Source organism: Pteronotus mesoamericanus, unplaced genomic scaffold, assembly GCF_021234165.1.
Source record: "Pteronotus mesoamericanus isolate MK-2021 breed Mesoamerican mustached bat unplaced genomic scaffold, CSHL_Meso_final contig_90, whole genome shotgun sequence".
NCBI classification, from domain to species: Eukaryota; Metazoa; Chordata; class Mammalia; order Chiroptera; family Mormoopidae; genus Pteronotus; species Pteronotus mesoamericanus.
This window is the reverse complement of record NW_026555277.1, coordinates 2,806,935-2,825,754: the sequence shown is the minus strand read 5'-3', so window position 1 is coordinate 2,825,754 and position 18,820 is coordinate 2,806,935. Positions and strand designations below refer to the sequence as shown.

Sequence of the window (18,820 nt, the reverse complement as noted above, 5' to 3'; positions counted from 1 at the left end):
CAGCAGCAGATGAAATGTATCTTGTAGATGCAATGAGAGGAAACCCATTCTCTCGTGGCATGGCGGTGGGCACATCAGCTCATGTGGCCAGCTAAGTCCTTACGGTTGAAGATGATGTTTATGCAGACTCATTGTCCTGGTGTCACAGTGCTTTTTTTGCTTGGCACAATAAAGAACATGCAGTTCAGTCAACGGACTCCTGAGGATTTATAAAGTAAACAAACTGAAATGGATGCATCGTACCATCTACTGAGGAGGAAGCTGTGAGGTCCTGGTTGTGAATCATGAAATAGTTAGAGTCTGGGTACCCATGAGTTAGAGGAAGATTTGCTGAGGTCATTTAGGTCTTCATTCTGGGGGGTAAAAAAAGAAAGAATTCATCAACACAGGCATCTCCAAATCACTTTGTTAGGGTTTTGCTTTAAAAAGGGGACCTAGCAGATAAACTGAAGTCACGGGCACAAACAGTACTGTGTGCTTCAATAAAATCAACAAACTGTATTTAACTTCTTTTTTTTCTTTCAAAATGCAAGGGTCCAAAGCAATCACAAACTCAAAATAGTCAATATTAAGTCAGCAAACAAATCAATATGATTTGGAGGTTTCAGAGGCTTAGCAACCAAACTACACAATGCTTTGATGTTCTTATGATCAAAACAAAAATGTACACTACAGGCACTGTGTAAAACTACAACAAAACAGGGCAAGCAGGTAATAGACAGGCTATGCCGAGTCTTCTTTTGCTTAAAAGTTACCTGCATGTTTTAGAATTTGAAGTTGCAAGGCTTAACATTACAAAACCTGAAATTGGTTTTTAAGGTGCCATTGTTTGATGTGAAAATTTTAGATACGAAAGGAAACCAAAGCAAAGCAGACCAAGTTAATCATTAAATTAAAAAAAAAAAAGGTTTCCGATTTTCATGTAATAGAAATAAATTATTCTGGCAGAAGCACATCTCTTTTATGCAATTCAAAAAGGCAGGTCTCAAGGGGCATTGTCCCTTCCAGGAGACCCATCTTTTCAACCTCATGACGCCTCTTTGGCTCTCATATATCAACATTAGAGTCTTTTTTTTATTATTATTATTTCTCTTTTCAGAGAGGGGAAGGGTGAGAGAAAGAGAGGGTGAGAAATATCAATGTGAGAGAGAAACATCAATCAGTTGCCTTTCATACGTGCCCCAACCAGGGACGGAACCCTCAACCCAAGCATATGTCCTGACTGGGAATTGAACCTGCAACCTTTTGCTTTGTGGGGTGTCGCCCAACTAACTGAGCCACACCAGTCAGGGCAAGAGAGTCCTTCTGAGGCCCATATTTTTCATGCATTTAGAAGTTCTCTATAAATATCAATATTTACAGAATGTCCTGAATAGAGTATTTAATCAATAGGCACATGTTGAATTAGTAAAATGGTTGCATTAAATACTATGAAGACTACAAAGTTAAATTCTGCTACAGGCCCTGCTATCTAGAAATTCTAGAAAGGAAGGAGAGCTCCCGCTCGTAGATAGAATCAAGAGTAGAAAGGAGTGAATTCCATGACAGACACAGGAAGAATGCTCTAGATGCACGACGGAGGGATAGACCACTTTCAGCTAGAACAGAAGGGAAGTACATCGCTGACACATCCGGCTTGGTTTGGAAGAAACAAACAGGTTGGGGGTATGGAACCAGGGTTGTGTTTTTGTGGCTCCCATGTTGCATCTCCAGAGTTTAGCACAGGGGCCAGCACATAGGGGTTACTCACTAAATACAAAGGGAATGAATGGCAGGGACCAAGCACACGCCCATTGAGAGCACCCAACAAAACAAGGCAGTTGAGAGTGCAGCCAGGGACAGGACCAGTGAAGAGTGTGGCTTTGTTGGAAGCACGAGACATCTGAAAAAAGGTAGAAGGAGTTAAGTGTACAAATGCAGGTTGGGGTGGGCGGTGAAGAGCCTTGACTGTCAGTCAAGACACCTTTGTACAGTAGAGGGACAGCAAGGACACGTTTTGTGGGATGATAAGAGTGCTCAGTGGTAATCCACGTCAGCTGCAAGGATAGAGATGGATTCCAAAACTCACACAGTGAAAATGTTGAGCCTTGTGACTGATTTTTTTCTCCCTCTCCCTCCTCCTGAAGGAGGGTATGGCGGGGATCGGTCAGCATTCGCCATTTACACAATGGCTCAGGTAAGACAAAATTTACCAAATGAGAACTCTATTGTGATGAGGAGGCTTCTGATTATTTTAAAATATTAACTCTGCCCCTAAACAACAGGTAAACAAACAGCCTCTTTACCTACTTAAAAATAAAGATCTGACATGGAACAACACACAGAAACAAAAGAGCACTCCAGGAGTGTCCCTTAATTGCCAGAGAAATGAGATTGCCATTGCATGGTGTCTACAAGTCAAAGGCTAGCCCATCTCCTCAAACCCCCACAGAATGGTCTACAGATCTCCCAGTTAGTTTCAAGTTTCTCCTGAACTCATATGGCCATCTGTCAGGACGTTGCCACCAGACTATCTAGATACAGCTTAACTAGCACAGGTTCACAGCTCTGGGCCTAAAATGAGAGGAGGGCCACACTGGGCACAAGGGGCGGAGACCAACAAACTGCTGCATGTGAAATGAAGGCCAAGCGAAGGGCACATGTTACTTTTAGGTCGTGCTCTCCTCCACAATGGCCGAATAAACAGCTCAGCACAAGAACTGCATCCAGTCTTGTCATTGCATGTGACAACCTGCAAGGATGCAGAAGGGAAGAGTCCGGGAGCCCAATGAGAAGAGAAAAATCTACAGCTTCACTAGAGGCAGAAATCTACTACTTTGGGGCACTCTGAAGTTATTCCTGTAATTTCCCACAAGTATATATGTTCAAAGAGTGGGAAATAAAAGGCTATATCAATTCCACCACGTACCCTCCCTCCAAAGTCTTAGCATCCTACTTTGCAAAGCCCTATATCATGAATCCTGATCAATATATGTCTCAGCCACTAATGGCACCTACTGGTGCCATCAATTCAGGAGCTTATGCAAAAGTGAAAGCACCTGGGAGGCAATCCTGCCACAAAGGGAAAAGGAATGGAGAGCAATACACAGGCAATAGAGGTCCAGCGAAAGTTACAAGGAACGCCTGAAGTTCACGCTCATCTTTGTACAAGGGTGTGCGTGTGTGCATGTGTATAAATACACATTCAGTTTTGCTACAGGGTAATGACATGGATTTTTAACAGACATCCCTCGGTGAGAACTGTCCTTCACTCCAGCCACCTTAGGGTAATACTTATTCCAAGCATGCAGCCATTGTTCAGAGCATTTTTGGAATGCCTTCTCAAGTTCCCATTTCTTTTTTTGTGACTGCCTTCTCAGCCTTGGGTATATGCTTTTGAATGGTCGCTATAGCAGCCAGTCTTGGCCCTTGGAGGGCCCATTTGATCTTTGGAGACAGCCAAAAAGCTTTGAGAGCCAAATATGGTGAATAAAAGGGCTGATTAAGCTGGGTAATGGTTCCCAGAGCGTTATTATCTGAAGCCAAAGGACTCCAAAACTAAAGTTCCCAAACAGAGCTGTCCACAATTGCTCTGATGAGTTTTATTGGAAAGGGGCTCTCAAAACATTACAGACAGACCTTAGCATGTGCTCTATGGACTTAAATCCATCTGCCAATTCCCTTGCTTCTACACGCATGTAATCAAGAAGGGCTGAGCTTGAATAAAGAACTCATTTGAACAGAAGCAAAGATGTAGATCATCCATTTTTGTAATTTAGCAATTTGTTGGGTTTTTTTAAAAAAAGCAATACTCATACTAGGCTCCTGCAGTCATTTAATTCAACAAACATCTGTTGAGTGACAAAAATGCAATGATAAAGACTATGATATGCACTAAAAAAGAAGACATGGGTATACATATGTTTAATGTCCTTTATATATACAACCCCAATTGACTCATATCAACCATACAAGGTGAATACAGCTACGGTGTTTTACAAATACAAAAGCTCATTTGTAACACACAAAACCTGGACGCACGCGCGCGCGCGCGCACACACACACACACACAAACTTTTTCTTAGAGAAGAGCTGTGCAAATATCAAATGGTGTTGCTCCTGTGATACAGTCTGTCTAGTTACATCATTGGGGAATAACTTAGGAACTCAGAAATATGATGCACCTGTCACAAGATTAGCAGCAGGAAATTACATTTTGACAAAATTTTATCACCATATCAGCATCTACTGTACCCTTCTGTGTGTCTTCTTGTAAGATAAAACCCACCCAATCCCATTGCCAGTAATGAAAAATGTAATTTTTAAAGCATTATCAAATAAGTCAACACTTCAGCAATGCTACTTGAAACCTATGGCTTATTGCATTATTGTAACTGGCAGGAATTTACATCTTCTGGACTCGACCCACTTAAACCATGCCTGCTAGAGCTGAAAAACAAACAAAGCTTCTGCTGCCTTTCACACTGTCAGCCTACTGATTAGTCCTCACTGTGAGCGTCTGAAAACAGCACCGGCGTATGATGTAAGTACAATAGAGGGATCTGCACCCTCCCAGCAAAGCGTGTTTAATCAAAGGCATTGATTAAAAGTTTTTTATCTTGTTTTTAAATGCCTTGAAACTTCCTGCCAATTTGTTGAGTCAAGTGCAACATAGTTATAAATACCTGGTTAGAGTATTACTAGCAGTTTGTAGTTTTACTAAGAAACAGCAGTAAAATATTGTTAAGTTGCTTGGCTACTGTCATATACTAACAGGTAGCCAGAAAGTAACTCTTCCTCATCCAACTATGCTGGGGGGGGGGAGGGACGGAAAGACTACAGTAATGACTTTTCTTCAATGGAGATCATTGTTTGAAATCTTATATTGTTGATTCAACTAGAAAAATTCATATAAATAAATTCCTCCACTTAAAGAAATGTGTCAAAACAGCATATTTTTTCTTTCTCTTAATATAAACAGCTGGGACTCAAAAAACATTCTTGAGTATAACAAGAAAAATTCTTGCATATACATTATAGTATAATAATAAATGTTTAAATAGGAGAGGAAAGTAATATTTTGATAGTGTTTGGATCTTTCCCATTCTTAAAAAAAAAAAAAAAGTTTGTGATGAGAAAATATATGAAGTCCTGACCAACTTTTTAAGCCTTCTAGGTAGTCTATCCCTTTCCCATACCCCCAATTCATGGCATGGGGCAGAATTGTGGCGGGTTGACAGCAGAAAAAGCCTCCAGCTTCCAGGATGCAGTTTCCAAAAGCCTAAATACTTGAGGGAGAGGCACAGGCCAAGTATTTGGATGAACCAGGTGGGAAGAAACAAGGTGGAAGGGATGTGAGAGCGGACGTCGGTGGGCAGCTCTGTCCTTGGGCGGATGCTGAGCGTGGCACCTGGGACATATATCTCTCTGTAGCTTATCTTCCCATGTCTGCTGATTTCTCATTTCACACGATTAGATTCAGCTGTGTACCCCCGCACGCCCACAACTCATGTCTTCAGCTCCCTCTCTGAAGCTCATGCAATTAATTCACGGTCCCACTAATTTAGAGCTGACCAAGCCTTTAGGATTGCTTACATATTAATAAATGCCTTATTACCCACTGCAAAAGTACTGCTTAAGCATACCCGAAATATGGCAAATGGGCTCAATGGGTTGGGTTTGGTTTTGCTTTTTAATCGTCGGCATCAAATACATTCATACATCTGGCAGTGCATAGGTGTTCCTCATTTTAACATTCACAGCCACGTGATCTCAGATGGATAAATGAGACCCCTGGCCCCTTTGATGGACTGTGAAACCCCCCATTAAAGGGATTTCCTAGGTTAGACGGCAGCACCTAGGAAGGAAGCAGCACTATCCGCCCAGCTCTGTTAGAAGCCGTGGGAATCAAGCCAGGACAAAGGAAAGTGAAATCCACAGCGCTTCAGGTTAGGACTGGGGTAGAATCTCTGCTTTTCACAAGGTACAACTGGGAAGCGTGGGCACACCGAAACTTTGGGAAAGGACAGGCCTCCGCGTGGAGCAAGCGTCGGGCTTCAGAGCCTTAAGACCATAGCCATCAAATACACACATATGTGTATCTCGAGTTAGAATCCAACCAAAGAATTAAAGTTCGAGGTAACACCAAGATGTCTGCTACTTTACGCTGAAAGGAGAAAGCCATTTTAGCTCAAGGAAGGAAACCAACATGTTCTAAAACAGGCCAGAACTGAGCTGGAAAGACTTGGTTTCGTGGTCGTAAATGGCAAAGGGTAACAGACCAGCCAAGCCAGCAGGGCTGCTTAAATAGCACTTTTGCCTGGTGCGAGTCACATGGGAGAGGGATGGTGCAAATAACAAGGTTGCTGGCCGGCCCCCCAGCGCACGGCGTTGCCAAGGAAGAAAATTCAGACAGAGCTGCCAACATGTGAGAGGCCAGCTCGCTCCGGTTCCCCCTTTGTCCCAGTGAAAGACCTTCTGGCAGGGCTGGTGACTTCAGGAGACCACCAATGAAGAAAGGCACACGTATTAAGAAAAGGAAAAAGGAAAGGGAGTGACCGAGGAGCGGCCATCAGCATCCAGGCCGCGGGCTCCCGCTGCGGTCCGGGGGGTGAGCTCTGTCAGCCTGTGGATTCCCCTGCCCCAGCAACGAAGGCTGGGGGCGGGTCTGGAAACTTTGCAAGAGACTTAGGGACTTATGGAGAAGACAGATTAAAACAGCAACAACAGCATATGGTTCTCAACAACTAAATGTATTCTGTCAATGATATATTAAGAAAATCTGAACAAACATCCAGAAATCTTTTGAGCCAAAGACTATCCACTTTAGTGATTTCCTCTTCTTTTCACTAACAGGGAGCATGGCAATAAAACAAAAGATAATGAAAAGGTAAAGCAAATGGGGGTCAATACCGTAACAGCCCCTCCAAAGGTAAACCAAAATGTCTCACACCTTTCTTCTACCCAAATCATAGTATGTCCCCATATGTACAATAGTCAAGGTGGAGGAACTGAGAAAAACAAGCCCTCCACATTTCAAGCCAGACCACATGTGCTGTGGGACAGGAAGCTTTAATTTTCACAGGGCTCAACCCAAATAAACCGGGGACTCAAAGACACGAAGGTAATATGATATCATCTTCCCTACCTGAGTAAGAAAGTCATAAAAGTCAGTCTTTCGGTTTTCATGGGAGCTATTTCTGCAGTATTCTCCCTCAGAGGAATTGCATTCCACTTCTGAAGGTTTATATTGTAATTTCATATCAGCTTTTTGTGTGTGTGTGATGTGCAGAAATATAGGATACAGGTTTTGTCGGTCTGGACTTTGATACAAACCAGTAGACGGAAATGAAAATCACAACTCAGTTTACAATGTGATGTAAAAGGTGGTAAAAGGTGTTTGCAATACTGGTTCCGTAATTAGGCAAAAGGAAACCAAGCAGCCCTAGTTCCATCGCCTTTACTTTCTCTGTTAAACACTAAATAAATTTTGCATTTTCTGTTCTCTCCCTGGAGCTGTATCACAAATTGCTTCAAGAAAGCAAGTGCCTGACTTTACGTTTGAGTCACGGTTTTGCTACTCAATTGTTTCTTATCAACCATCATCAACTTTTCCGCGATAGCCCGGGAACCAGAGGAGAAAACAGCGTCCGCACTGGGGCCCTGGGTCTGCCGCGGGCTGAGGTAAGGGTCATTAACACCGCTGACATCACTTTTGGCAGCTGGAGAAAAGGGAAAACCTATGTTTAATCTATTTCCTACTCACCACAAGTTTTAGCTGGAGTCCCTGATAATATGGGTTGTGGTTGACTTTATGGAAGAATTTGGTAATGCAAGAAAAATGTACTGAACTGAACAAGCATCTTTACAAGGAGCCACGAGGTACCTCAGCTGTGTGGTCCTGATCGCCTTCCTGTAGGTTTTCTGGTCATTAAACTGGTCTGACAGAGGACAGAACCAGTCCCAACTGTTCCCAGGAAGTCCCAGCTCAGTAGAAGACTTTCTCTCCTACACACACCTAATTAACTTCTCCTGGAAACCACTATCATGAATCACAGACAAAAAAGATTTTAGTCTATGTCTCCCTTTTTGCTTGGAGAACACCAAGAAGAAAATGTGGGGAAGAATTTAATCCAGGAGCCTTTGAAGTTACAGGAGCTGTTCTTTCTTTTGTTTTTAAAAATGGTCTAAATAATAAAAGAACACTCCCCAAAACCAACTGAATCTGGTCATAAACATGTAAGTATAGGGCAGCATATTTCAAATGTATTCAACTCACAGTTCTCATTTGTCTTACCTTAGGAATCCTTGTTGAAGAAATGCAAGTCATAAAGATTTCTGGACAATGAGAGCAATTCTTAAACAAAAGTCAATGTTCAGGGGGATGGGAAACTGTACCATCCATCCGAAACTGCGGAAGGCCACAGGCAGGACCTCTATATAACTGGGGCCCATTTAAAGATAAGCTATAATGTTGCTTGCATTAAAGGAATACAAGAAAGGTGTGCTTCCCCTGAGTTGTGACTACGTGAGTCGTATGTGAGTAACCTGAACGCAATTCTGAATTCAAAAATGTAGTTTAGAAAACGATCCAAAACAGGCTATTTTGAGAATGAATATTGGAGCTATTATGTGGCTGTTAACGCTTTTTAAAGACTGATCGATTTTGACTCAAAACTTACTCCCAAGTGAAAATTTAAAAGGAGACTAAGACAACTTAGATGACCTCTTATCTCATTGTTCTTTTCTCTGTGATTATGGGCAAGTGACTATCACCCCTAAATCTCAATGTTTTCATCTGTAACATGGGTGTAAAGAGTACCCATTTCACCGGGTTATCACTGATTAACACATGAAAAGTTCTTATCATTGTGCTTGATACATAATAAGTCCTCAAACATTAGCTCTTGTTGTAACTACTCTTATTAAGAAGTCCTTAGATCTCATATCTTCTCTGGATACCTGAATACAGCCTAAAATGCCCAGGTGGAACTAGCAAGCAAATAAAGCCACAGACCAGGTGGCGGCAAAGGACTAAAGGTGAAGCCAAGATCAGAATGTGTCATGGGAAGAGAGACAAAGTTATTTCAGACAGAAGGTAGATACGCAGAAAACGCCAGAGCAAAAAGTGGTGGTGGTAATGCCAAAAAATAGAACCCTGTGATACAATTTTAGAAAAGGACCTACCTACCTCCAAAGAGACCAGTGCAAATGAAATATTAGGAGAGATAGCATTAGTGTATCTTAGAGCAGCCCTTAAAATATTGTCATCTACAGAGTCACCGTGGAAAGGCCATGTTGATTGCGTTCCCAGAAGAAATTAGACACTTGACACCCCCCACCCTTTCTAAGCGGCTAACAAAAGACTTACGATGCTACATGAAAGAATTTACAAAGAATTCTCATGACTAGGCTTAATGGATGTTCAATGAGATTCTTGTGCCCTGTTTCCAGTTCTGAAGCATGTTTCTAATTGCTGGGGGAGGAACTGGGTAGCTTTTGTTTTCAAATTCTTTTCCCAATCTCTCATCCGAAGAATCTGAGCAGGAGTGCGACACAGCCAGTCAATGCTGCCTGAGTAACCTGACGAAAAACTGAAATTGCCGCCAGATGCTCACGTTTAATCGTTGGCAGCTGGACGAGGAGGGGAAAAAGTGGCGAAGCTAATCTGAAATAATCGACGATGTATACATTGCTTGCGTCTCTAAGGTCTTTGAAGCAGACAGTGGGGCATATTTCTAACTGCAAACGCTTTATGCTCTCAAATAAGAAGTCAAAATTCTTCCAGTTGTCAAAAGGGGGTTAACCTTTCACCCACTGACCCCAAAGCTCCTGGTCCTTTGCTTTCATCTCTCAGGTCTCACTTTCACTTTGCTCTTGTTCCTCTTTCTTTTCTCCATTACCTGACATCTCCGCCCTTTTCTTTTCAGTTTGGGAAGCGGTATTTTTCTGGAAAGTTCACTAATTAACTGATTTAAGCATACTGAATTAAAATGCATCATGTTGCCGCAGTGCAGAGCTGGCAGCCTGGCTCAACTAAAAGTATCCTGAGGACAGTTGTGCAAACTCTTAATCAACAGGTGGTGACAACTCATCTAAGGGACCCTTACTGCGAATAATTATCAGTGATCCTGAGGGGATCAGAGCCCCAGGGGGAGAACAGGGGCCTGTGAAGGTGACCATCGGGCCCACGGGAGTGCCACAAGAGTCACCTGGACGTCAGCTGAAATGTGCTCACCTGGCCTCCAAGCATTTCACTAAATCTCTAGAGCAGCAGTTCTCAGGTTGCATGGGTAGTAAAGATGTCTCCCCGCAGGACAACGTCTGGAAGCATTTCTGGTTGTCACAGCCGGGGCTGGCTGGGGTGAGGTGAGATAGATGCTACTGGTACCCAGCAGGTAGAAACCAGGGGAACCACTGCATCCTACAGTGCACAAGAAGGCCACCTGCAACAAGGAGTCATCTGGCCCCAAGTGAGGGTGCTGCTGACGTTGAGAAACCATGCTTCATAGCTATTGCCTTTGGCTGAAGAAATATAAGAAGCCACCAAATATGCTCATCCACTGTTTCTGGGGTCCACACCAGTTCCACGGAAGGGTGTGAAGGAAGAGGCATTCCTGTTCTGAGGTCTTCCTGGATTTCTGACCATCACCCATGGCTTCAGGGTTCCAAAGGGTGCCTCCTCAAGCTCACAGCCTTTCCCAACTTATCAGTGATGGAAACTTCCCTCTGCTAGTTAATGATGAACCAGCATTTACAGTGCTGGCCCACATTTTCGTGTGTCCCTCCTCCAAGAGAAAGCAGGAGCCTTTGGGATGCAACGCAAAAGCGCTGACGAGAGAGGAACGCATATGGGGCACTAGTTTGAGGGAGAGCAGCGAGGTGAGATGCTGCTCCACCTGCTCTGACCATGAGAAAGAGACCAGCCCCACGGGGAAATACATTTCATCGCTCCCGGGTTTGTCTTTGCCCGCCTTGGCCAGTAGTTTCTGTATGGTCTCGGACAAGTCATTTGGCCTCATCTCCCTCTGTAATTTAATAAAATGGAGAAAATAGCTAATCTTCAAAACTCAGCGAGATAAGAGAAGGACAGTATGAACAAGAGATATTTGACTCGTTACTAGTGACTATTTGTCACACTCATTGCCCTTAAAACATATGGGAGTGAAAAAAAAAATTGAGGAGTATGTCTCTGTTGCAGAAGTAGTCAAATTTTAAAAATTAATCCACTAACTTTGTTCTCTAAGAGATTACTCCTAAGTCAGAATACTGTTTCCTAGAGGGTTTTATTTTGTTTTTTGTTTGTTTTTACATTATGAAATAAATAGCCACCTTGGAAGATAATTTATTACAAAAAAAATAGCCAAAGACTGAGATAGGAACCCCAGTTGCTGTTTCTAAGAATAAGATGTCTTCCCAGGAAGACACTTTTTGGTGTCTTCTCCCTAAACTTAAACCTGAATTAAAATAGCAGGATAGGGGGAGGGGGAAGGGCACATATGCCCTCTCAGGAAGAGCACACAACATTCTAAATTCTAAAAATCAAACAATGAACAGAAAATCTATTGATTTCCAAGTGGTTAGATACAAAATTTTTCACACTGAACCGCAAGGCAATGGCAGTAAGAACAGATCCCCTTTAAATATAGCCACAGAAGCTGTTGTGGCCCCAAACTATGCAACGAAAACAACAGCTTCTATTCATTCTAGACCTCAGCCTGAGATGCTGACCAAGTGCCTTCAAAATAAAACCTAACCACACAATTTCACCATTACTATTGAACAGCAACAGGCTATAATTAACACTTAATTAACAGCCCTATGATGAACCTCGCTTAATTATGCTCAAAAATTGCCCTAAATTTTTCCCGGAAAGCCACGTCACAAATGGGCGATGGCCTGTGTGCCGGTGCCTCTGGTTTCTCTGCCTTGTCCTGCCAAACACTATATGGAACAGAGTGACTACGGAAATGTCCATGTCAGGGCTTAGTTCTTCAGAGATGCTCCTCTGTCCCCCACTCTGAGCTCTTGTCACTCTCAAACCATCAGCAGTACCCAACGGGGCCCACAAACACAGCCACTGAGTCAGCCACTGAGTCGCCACACACCATTCAACTTCCATTAGAAACAAAGGCCTTCCCCAAGTCTTGCAAGTAGAGAGGCGAGGACTGAGAGCAACCAGATCCTCGCTCATTTCTCATACAAATGCAGAACTAGAGAAAGTCAATAAGGAGGTGACTTGAGAACCATTTGACATAAGTAAATAAGAAAAGCCCCTTCACCGTGGCAGCCTTTGTCCCTGACATTGGACATTTGGTGATTTATTAGCATTTCTTCCAGGAATAGATCCAAGAGCTCAGCCAAAATTCAACACAGCAAGTTTTTCCCACCTGATAGTTCTATAAGAGTGGTAAGTAGGATGGTGCAATGTCTAACCAAAACATGTATCTGGATAACAATTATTCCAATTTTTGTTTTAGTTGCTCCATTCCTATTTCTATAGGTGACTTCCACTATATGACCAAGTCACCATAGGAAGGGCTCATGGATTAATATGAACACAACGATCAAAGCAGTTCCAGGCCTGGTATTATGAGAACTTCCTTGATCATGTGATTATTGTTTAGAGTTAGAAGCATCATTAAATGAGTTGCCCAAGTTCATGAAATAGTAGTTCCATGAGGTAAGAGATGGGGGTCTCCTCGCCTCAAAGAAATATTCTTTCTAACCATGAGTCTTTAAAATCTTAATAGCCCCAACTATTTAGAAAAGAAAAGTGATCCTAATAGAAGAAGAAAAACATGTTGATATTCAGCATAAATGCAAAGCAAGATTTCTAGCAGCCAACTCATTCAGCTACAAAATGGGGACTTCTTATAGGTGATAGGAATAAACAGAGAGCAGAAAAAGACCCCCCCCAAAGTCTCTGCTGACTACAAATTTATTGTAAATAAAGAATACACATCCATTTACAGTTGACTCTTGAACAACCCAGGAGTTAGGGGCACCAACGGCCCCCCTCCCTGCAGTCGAAAATCCAGGTACAACTTTTGATTCCCGGCAACTTAACCCTTAATAGCCTACTGTTGACCAGAAGGCTTACCAATTACATCAACAATTGATTAACACATATTTGGCATGTTATATGTATTGTATACTGTATTATTACAATAAATAAGCTAGATAAAAAATGTTATGTAGAAAATCATGAGAGAGAAAATACACTGACAGTATTTCTTGGAAAAAATCCATGTATAAGTGGATCTGCTCAGCGCAAACTCATGTTGCTCAAGGGACAACAGTAGTTCAAAATTTTTTAACTTCATGGGCGTAAAATTTAAGACAGAGAAATATTTCCACTATATTTGGTAATATCCAAGCCATTATTATAGTAATATGTCCAGCTTTGGTCTTCACTGGGAAGACATACTAGAGATACGTAGAGAGGAAATAGTCACCAAATTATGAAGGGGTAAATTAAAGTGGTGCTTCTCCAACTTGAATGTGCTTTGGGTCTCCCGGGGGTTTTATTGCAGATTTGGGGTGGGGCTTCCAGGTGGCCCCTGTGCTGCTGGTCAGAAGTGGCAAAGGAGTAGAGGACCTAAAAGGAAAAGGGAAACGTGCCGCTTAATTTATATAAAAAAAAATGATAAGAGGGTCTATCTGGGGACTTAGAAGGAAGGCTATCCTGGCAGTCATCCGTTCCTCATCTCCATAGGGTCAATGTGCTGAAGTTGTAGAAACAGCTTTAAATGGACACATGAAGAGAAATTCCCAGGTCGAACAGGTTCTAGAAGGGTTAACTGGAAAAGAATGAGAACCCTCTGCCCAGGGTGACACGGAGAAAGATCTGGAAGGTTGCAGCAAGGACACTGGAGACACAACAATAGTTAGAATTCCTTAAAAGACTCCGCACTGACAGGTTTTACCCAAGTGAATGTTCAGGCTAAGGGAGACTTTGACCACTGGACAGGGGGAAGCGGGGTGGAAGCTGGGACACAAGGCATTTCTGTCGTTAAAAACTGAATGCGGATTGCTGAGGCAGGCCATGCGTGTTAGCTCACAGCGGACAGAGCCATTCCCCCTGCGCACCAATTCGTCCTCCCCAATCTTCCTAAGGATCAAGGATGAGTCCACAAGCAGACAACTTATCCCCAGAACCACAGTTGTGTGCAGAGGACAAATCTAGAACTGGCACATTTTATAATATTAGGGGAAGCAGTAAAGCTACGACGAGTCAAAGGTATCAAAATTTGGAAAAGACTGAAAACCAAGCAGATGCTACATGTGTGCTAGTAACTGCCACTCAGGCCGACAGACAGTAGCACAGCGGTCCCCGTTTCTACAGGAAGGCAAACAGCCCGAGGCCAGAGCATGCCCTTCGGTTCAATTTATTAGGAAGTCAGTTTACAAGACTCTGTTTTCCCTGTCAGTGAGGTTTTACAGCAGTGCACAGGCCCTGCTATTTGATGGCAATGTCAGGCACAAGGCCTGACCCTGCGCTCTGACAAGGAGCCACGGCATTCCTGGTCTGCAAGGGAGGCCCAGACAAGGCAAGCGCGCATTGCTAATGGCTTCAGGAAATGACAGGAAAATGATGATGTGGCCAGAGATACTCCCCAAGAGCTAATTCCCTAACCGGTGCTGGACAGTGCAATTCACACACAATTCACATATGATTTCCCAACCAGTCAGGGACAGAGTGAGAACACATTGCAACAGAGCTATGGGTAACAAGAGGAATGGAAATCACCTGCAAGGCACTAACTGGGGGACCCATGCGGCCGCCAGACAGTGGTGAGACCCTCCGCCCCACCCCCGCCGCTTCCTGGCACTCAGGCGCTGACCAGCCCCACTGGGCTGCACTTTCCTGGGATTCAAAACCCATGCTCTTGACCACAAATTTATAGACAATGCTATAAAAGTGGTAAAATGGCGCTAAAAAGGCCCAACTCATTGGGTTGTTATGAAGACTAAATGAGATGGTGACTGTAAAACTCAAAGCACAGGCTCCCACAATTAAGCAATTATAGAACAATTAATTCAGTGTATCTGGTGGCAAGAAGCCACCAGAAACCATATGGGGAGGAGGCAGGCAGAAAGAGGAACTGAAAGGGGAAGGAAGGTGCTTGAGCTTGACGCTCTCTGCTCATTGCAATACTGCTGACGGGTTTGCATTAAAGGGGCACCTCAAAAATGGTGTCTTTGAAACCCCAACAGTTACACTCACTGTGTGGAGTTCTGTTCGAGTCACAACTGTTTTATCACTGGGTATGAAGGTGCTTCCTACTTCACTCTGAAGTTGCCATTTTAATAGCTGATCCATTCTTCAAACCGCACTACCCTGAGCAATTATAAAGCGCCCTGAAGTTCTGTCATCTGAACTTTTAAACTTCATTAGCTGAAAGGTAAAATTATAACGAGGCATCGTGGAATCATACCATACTCCAAATATGCCATGAAATTTAATTTTCTGAGGCTGCAGATAAAGTTTCATTTGATGAACAACGCTTACCAAGTTATATTTGAGGTTTCTTATCTCTGGCTTTCTACTCAATTTATTGCAGTGTTTTATACATAACTGATGTGCAATGAAAACCTGTTTATACTGTCTCAAAAAATATCTATACAAAAAGCAAATGTAGTCACACATATTTTAAGGTCCACGTGACTTGATGAAGGGTCATTTCAGCCCAAGAAATTCAGCTTTTTGTGAAGTTTCCCGCACGCTGGACAGGGAGTAAAATAAGGGGTGTTTGCTAACCTTTTAAAAGTGTTATCTCCTCCTTCTGGTAATTATATATTAAAAAAAAACTCAGCCTAATTTTAAAGCTACAAATAACATGACTAATAAAATAAAGCCATTTCAATATTGATTATAATTGTTTTCAAATTATAGCTGTATCCTCCTTACTCCATGAATATTTGAGAAAACCAGAGAACCATTCCGAAGGTAAAACATCTCTCACGTACACACACATTCTCTCTCTCTCTCTTTCACACACACACACACACAGAGTCACTCTCAGACTCTATCAACAACAAAGCCAATATTTGTTACATGTCAGGTACTACTTAGGAGCTTGAAAGTGCATTACTTCATTTAATCCTCACAACCATCCTGAGATTGTATAAGTATTCCTGTTTTAAAGGCTAGGAAACCAAGCTTCAGAAAAGATGAGTACATTCCTCAGGATCTCAAAGCTAGTAAGTTTTGGGAACTGGGATCCTCAACCCATGCTTTGACCACAAATTTATAGATAATGCTATAAAGAGCAGGATGGAAGTGTTGTCGAACCTCTCATCTAAATGGAGTCCACGGGCATACACCAAGTTCTTTTTATGAAAGGAAGCAGGGTAAGCGTTGTGTTTACAAAGGGTAATGAGAAATTACACAGTGAAATGCCATTCTGATAAATCTAAACTAACTCAGCTAAAACCGCATTTCACATAATAGCCATCCGGATAGCAGAAATACCTTCACTTCAGGAAAACAGTCTGCAAAAGAGATTGCCATCGTGAAAGCAGCGCCTGTAAAAACACTAAATGTGAAATCTCTCGTTTCTTGAAGAGCTAGACAGTCATAGATGCAAGCAGCTGGGTGTGACTAATAGATTCTGACAAACAAACATAAACAGAGCCAAGAGGTAAAGCGGAGGCCTGACATTTATTGGTCCCATAAAACAGAAATCCTTTCCCTCTAGGACCAGGGCAAGATTTGGTACACTCCGGGATGTTTTTACCCAACAACTTTTCCTTCCGTCCCTTATTTAGAGAGCCAAAATAAAACCCGGGAGAAGTATACTTACAGAGTCATAAGCCATGCACTATAATAGGTAAAGAACAGTCCTTTGCCGTGAGAAGCCAGGAGAGAACAGAAGATTAAAAGTCAATCATACACAGCTGCCTCTCCCTTCCCAATTGTTTACATTCTTAGACATCAACTTTTTAAAAGTACTCCCTCTGTAGATCAAAACAGGCTGTACTCTGAGGAGGCGAAAACAATGACGTTAGCTTTAAGATATTATACAGTTTATGTATAAACAGAGCTGAGTTATGCGCATTATTCCAGTTGGAAGCAAATGATGTGAATGGCTCAACAGGAGAGGTCTAATTTTGTTCATCTCATAATCTTCAGGAAACTCCAAAATATGCAAGGTCTCTCCAGAAGGTTTCCAGCCATGTAATATGAAAAAGATATCTATTGAAGAAGATACAAGATACAAGAAACATTGAACAGAGGACAATGACGCCTTAGTCCCCTTCGAAGTAGGCACCTTGGTACTTCACACAGTTCTCCTAATCACCATCAGCTGCCCCATTGTATTTTCCTGAATCTCATCAACGTTCTGAAATCTCTTCCCTTTCAAAGGTGATTTTAGTTTGGGGAAAAGCCAGAACTTGCACGGTACGAAATTGGGGCTGTAGCGGGCCTGAGTCACCGGGGTGATCTGATGCTTTGCCAAAACAGTCTGCATGAGACATGATGCATAAGCAGGTGTGTTTTTGTGATGAAGCTGCCAATCACCAGTTGCCCATAGCTGCAGCCTCCTGAATCAACCGAATAGTTTCCATGGAGAAATGTTCAAGCTTAAAGCAAAATCTGATGCAGATTCACTGCTTTGCTTGCCAGTCATTTGAATGCAACAGCCACACAGTACATAGGCTCCCTCAACAGCGTCTCCCACCTCCACTGACTAGTACCGTAAGTCATCATTGTTCATGCATGCGCGTTGCAGTCCACTCTCCTTGGCTGCCAGATTAGACTGATGTCACACAAACCATTCTCTTTATATTAACAATGGCTGGACTTTTTCCAGACAGACCTCAGCATATATATACTTAACTTTTAACATGGTATCTAGTTTGAGTGTATGTTCCCTATTTTAAGAACCACGACACAGCAAATGAAAATAATCCAAAAAGCTTTTTCAAGGTGAACTTTGGTGGCTCTAGGCGTGATGACACTGGCTGCAATTCCTGGGGTGGGAGGGGAGGGACACTCTGTCCCTTCCTCCTCTACTTTTCTCCTTCCTTCCCCCAACCTTTTTTCCTTCCCCTTAATACCTCCTCTCTGCCAATCAGTGCCACCCCTAAACACTTGCCAGCATCTTTGTTGATACTCAGCCTTAGAGAGTTGGGTGGCCCCAATTCAAAAGCTATCTATTTGTACTGTTGCCTTCAAGCATTAAAGCACTAACCCAGCCAAAAGCCTCACCTTAAGAGCATAGACTTCCCCCTCCCAACATCACAATGTGGTTAAACTTCGATGTAATACAGAAATAATTACAAACAATCTGACTATTAACTTTGATTCCTTTCTTGGTTTCCAAAAGGGTATGATGATATACAATATTTTCTAAGTTACCTTTATGTGTATAAATTATACGTGGTCAGAAACAGAAATGAGACATAAAGAGCATCATTTTCATAGGGTATAAAGGAAATAAAAAGGTGTCAGGGAAAGGATGAAGTTAAATTATCAGATGCAAATGGCAACAACCTCACCATTAGCCAGAGAAAGCACAATCCAATCTAATATTCTGCTAATATCCAAGGAAGTGGAGTTTTTGAGACTCTATAGTTAAATACAGGGATTGTTTTTGAAGAGAATTTTGCAAATTCCTTTAGCAAAGATGCTCAGTGCACATTCCAAATTATTTTATCCAGTAATTGTGGATGAAGACAGGCTGCACCATTACATTTCCTTCTGTTTGTGCCCAGAACATGACTCATAGAGGCCCAATGGGGGATACTAAAAAAATAAGTCCTAATATCCAAATCTGCCTGTTTCAGGGTTGAGGGGGAGAAGAACATTACACAAGGCTCAAAGCACAAATAA

The 18,820-nt window shown here is 42.5% G+C and overlaps 1 protein-coding gene across 1 annotated transcript in view; it reads right to left on the bottom strand.

Moving 5' to 3' along the window:
- Nucleotides 1-243: 243 nt before the first annotated feature.
- Nucleotides 244-18,820, bottom strand: part of IRS1 (insulin receptor substrate 1) — a 53,796-nt gene continuing 35,219 nt past the window's right edge. The window contains exon 2 of the mRNA XM_054585606.1: nucleotides 244-353. The gene's annotated coding sequence lies outside the window, so the exon portion shown is untranslated. The remainder of the gene's footprint in view (nucleotides 354-18,820) is intronic.